The sequence below is a fragment of the Dama dama genome, chromosome 16 (genome assembly GCF_033118175.1).
Source record: "Dama dama isolate Ldn47 chromosome 16, ASM3311817v1, whole genome shotgun sequence".
Classification (NCBI taxonomy): domain Eukaryota; kingdom Metazoa; phylum Chordata; class Mammalia; order Artiodactyla; family Cervidae; genus Dama; species Dama dama.
In genome coordinates, this window is record NC_083696.1 from 17,487,620 (window position 1) to 17,492,231 (window position 4,612).

At 38.3% G+C, this 4,612-nt stretch overlaps 1 non-coding gene across 1 annotated transcript; it reads left to right on the forward strand.

The window, feature by feature from the left end:
• The first annotated feature begins 516 nt into the window (after positions 1 to 516).
• On the forward strand, positions 517 to 588 carry TRNAC-GCA (transfer RNA cysteine (anticodon GCA)). The gene has a single exon. It is a non-coding gene; the product is annotated as a tRNA-Cys (tRNA).
• The last annotated feature ends 4,024 nt before the right edge of the window (positions 589 to 4,612 follow it).

Consider the following 4,612-nt stretch of genomic DNA (forward strand, 5'->3'; position numbering starts at 1 on the left):
AAATAATACAACTCGAAGATTAAAATGATTCCTTGATCCATGGACTGCAGACTGGATGTTGTGTTGCTAAGTTGCTTCAGTCATGTCCGACTCTGTGTGACCCCATAGATGGCAGCCCGCCAGGCTCCTCTGTCCCTGGGATTCTTCAGGCAAGAATACTGGAGTGGGTTGCCATTTCCTTTCCCAGTGCATGCATATGCATGCTAAGTTGCTTCAGTTGTGTCCGACTCTGGGCAACCCTATGGACAGCAGCCCACCAGGCTCCTCTGTCCATGGGATTCTCTAGGCAAGAATACTGGAGTGGGTTGCCAGTTCCTTCTCCAGGATGTTGTGTTAGCAGGCATGAAAACAGCATTAAATTCATTGTATATCTTTAATATTTTGAAAGCAAACTTCTTTTTCTGAACAGTAGGTCTCAGCAGTGGTCTTAGATATTCATAAACATATTGTACACAGATATGCTATCATCCAGGCTTTGTTGTTCCATTTATAGGACACAAGCAGGATAGATGAGCTTCCCTGGTGGCTCAGATGGTAAAGCGTCTGCCTGCAATGCGGGAGACCCAGGTTCGATCCCTGGGTTGGGAAGATCTCAACCCAGGGAGAAGGAAATGGCAGTCCACTCCAGTATTCTTGCCTGGAGAATCCCACGGACAGAGGAGCCTGGTAGGCTACAGTCCATGGGGTCGCAAAAAGTCGGACACAACTGAGTGACTTCACTCTTTTTTTTTTCCACTAAGGGCTCTAGGATTGTTGAAACTATAAATAAGTATTGGCTTCAGCCACCATTTGCATAGGGCTTCAACCACCATTGTGGAGGGCTTGCCTCATAGCTCAGTCGGTAAATAATCTGCCTCCAATGCAGGAGACTAAGGTTCGATTCCTGGGTCAGAAAGATCCCCTGGAGAAGGAAATGGCAACCCACTCCAGTATTCTTGCCTGGAGAATCCCAGGGACAGAGGAGCCTGGTGGGCCATCTCTGGGGTCGCACAGAGTCAGACACGACTGAAGCGACTTAGCAGCAGCTAACAAGGGAATCAGCTTGTCCTTTGAAACTTTGAAGACAGGCATCGACTTCTCTCTACCTATGAATATTGCAAATAGTGTCTTCTTCCACTATAAGAGTGTTTTGTCTGTGTTGAAAATTGGTTGTTTTATGTAGCCACCATCATTAATTAGCTTAGCTAGGTCTTCTGGGTAACTTGCGGTATTTACATCAGCACTTGCAGTTTAACTTCGCGCTTTTTAAAAAATTAGTATTATCGAGATGGATTCCTTTCTTAAACCTCATGAAACAGCCTCTGCTAGTTTCAAACTTTTCTTCTGCATCTTCCTCACCTCTCCTAGCCTTCATAGAGTCGAGGAGAGTTAGGGCCTTTCTCTAGATTAGGCTTTGGCTGAAAGGAATGTTGTGAGCTTGATCTGTTCAGGCCACGGAAACTTTCTTCATGTCTGCAGTGAGTTAGTTACCTATTCATATGCTCACTGGAGTAGCTTGTTTAATTGCCTTAAAGAATTTTTTCTTTGCATTCCCAGCTTGGTTAACTAGTGCAAGAGGCCTAGCTTTTGTCCTTTGTCAGCTTTTGACATGCCTTCTTCACTAAAATTAATTTTTTCTAGCTATTGATTTAAGCTAGTTTTCTAGTTTTCACTTGAAAACTAGAGGCAGTGTAAGGTTATTCATTGGCCTAATTTTGATATCATTGTGTCTCAGATAATAGGGATGCCAGAGGAGAGGGAGAGAGACAGGGAAACAACCTGTCAATAGAACAGTTAGAATATAAACATATGTCAATTAAGTTGGCTGCCTTATATGAGTATGTTTTATGATGCCCCCAAACAGTTCCATTTGTAGCATCAAGGATCGCTGATCACTATAATGAATAATAATAATGAAAAAGTTGGAAATATTGCAAGAATTACCAAAATGTGACAGAGAGACATGGTGTGAGCAAATGATGCTGGAAAATGGCACCAATAGTCTTGCTCAGCATGGGGTTGCCACAAAACTTCAATTTGTTAAAAAAATATGTAATATCTCCAAAGTGTGTTAAAGCAAAGCACAATAAAGCAAAATATGTCTGTATAGGTGATTATCATGTGAATATAGAAGGATGGCATTATCAGAAGTAGTTTTATGGGTATTGAATGTGAAATTATAGAAAAATGATGCAGGAATAATCGAGATTCTTTTGTTACGGTCTGTACAATCTTCCAGGGCTTCCCTGGTAGCTCAGATGGTAAAGAGTCCACCAGCAATGCAGGAGACCCCAGTTCAATTCTTGGGTCAGGAAGATCCACCGGAGAAGGGGTAGGCTACCCACTCCAGTATTCTTGGGCTTCCCTAGTGGCTCAGATGGTAAAGAATCTGCTACAGTGCAGGAGACCTGGATTCGATCCCTGGGTTGGGAAGATCCCCTGGAGGAGGGCATAGCAACCCACTCTAGTAGTCTTGCCTGGAGAATCCCCACGGACAGAGGAGCCTGGTGGGCTACAGTCCGTGGGATCACAGAGTCAGACATGACTGAGTGACTAAGCATAGCGCAGCACAGGGAATCAGTAGTTCCCATTTATGTAGCTTAAAGCAGATGCAAGATGTTAGCAGAAAACATATCTTGTGAAAGAAGTTTATTGATTACTTTCTTCTCATTACTTAGAGTTTAATTTTCGTAAGTCTTCTGATACTTTTCCTTTCTTCCCTCTCTCTTTCTTCCTGTCCCCTAGAAATAACAATAAAACCTAGATAACTTTTCAGTGTAGGAAGCTAAATTTAAAAGGGACCATAAAATTTTATTTTCCATTACTCCCTTGTTAAAGTTATAAACAATTTATTAAAAGTTTTTCTTTTCAAATAGGATAGCTTCTTTTCTAAAAGAAGTTTAAGGACCTTCATAATGATATTTTAAAAATTCATCTGCTCTTGCCTCGATGAGAGTGTTATCTTGTTTAACTTGGCAGATTTCCTGGATTTAAAAAATATTTTTTAATATTGGAAAAACTATTTCAGGGAATTTTGTGAAGACTGCTTTAATAAAGACTAGTTTCTTTAATAAAGAGTAGTTGTGATGAAAAATCATTCAATTCTTTGTCTTTTTATTTAATTTATAAATTTAAATATTTGAAGTTTTTAATTAGTAAGTCACACAAAATATTGTCTTGTTTCCTCAAAAGAAGAAAATGAGCTAGCTTCTTCCTCAATGTTACATTTATCTATTTTCGTTTAAATGCCTCAAAGAGTTACCAAGTTTTATCTAATCATGTTGATATTTCAAGGCCTGAGTATTTGTCACCATATATTATCATTTATTTTTATAATTATAAGACATTCAGATTTTTCTTATATAAGGTACAAACTTGATAGCATTTTTTTTGGTCAGAAATATTTATATGATTTATGTAATCACAAATCAAGATTCTTATCACCATGTCACCTTTTAAATTTCTTAAATCTTTTGGAATGGTCTTGCCACTGGACAGCATGGTAAAATGATTCTAACTTCTAGTTTTGCAAACATAGTGTATCTTTTGTTTTATTTTACTATTACAGTCTAAATACATGTGATCTGAATTTCTTTTTATCAGTGAGGGTGTCAGTGGTATAACACAGAAAGTAGAATGTCAGTGTGAAATTGGAAACTGATTTTCAGCTCAGACTCCAATCAAGATACAACTCTTTCTAGCAGTAGAATTATATCAATTATTAATCACCCAAAGCAAAAAATCCAATCAAACAATAATGGATCATGAAAGAATACACTGCCTAGAGTCCTAGCACTTAGATTTTGATATGAAAAGAGCTTCATCATGAGGGAAAGAAGAAGGGAGACAAGGAGGCAGGAAGAGGGAGGGGGAGAGAGAGACAGAATGTTCTATCACTTAAAAGAAGTTTAATTTAAAAATGAAAAGAAGTGTAGCTTTGCTAAAACACATGATGCAGAATAGTGGGGAGAGGTAAAAATTGGCTGAAGCTGAAGCTGAAGAGTTGTATAGGGTCTAGATCTTGGATAACTTTGAAGGTGATTTTAAGAATTAAAAACTTTTTTTTTTTTACTTCTTTAGTGAAGTATGATTGACACATAAAAAGCTTTAAATATTTAATTTGTACATCTTAATGTATTTGGAAATCAGTATATACTCATAAAACTAACATCACTATCAATACCATAAACTTATTCATCACCTTCAGTTTTCTTCTGCCTCTTTTGGCTTTTTTTCTTTTTCCTTTTGTGGTAAGAGCACTTACCACAAATTTTAACCCATTCAGCAAAACTTTTAGTATTCAACAGACTTCCCAGGTGCCTCAGTGGTAAAGAATCTGCCTGCCAAACAGGAGACAAGGGTTCGATCCCTATGTCTAGAAGATCCCCTGGAGAAGAAAATGACAACCCTCTCCATTATTCTTGCCTGGGAAATCCCATGAACAGAGGAGCCTGGCAGGCTACATACAGTTCATGGGGTTGAAAAGAGTCAGACATTACTGAATGACTAAGCAGCAACATGATAGTATTTTTACTTGTAAATCCTATTTTGTACAGTGGATCTCTATTACTTGTTAATTCTGTGTAAATGAAACTGTATATCATTAGATTGATACCTTCTCATTTCCTCCTTC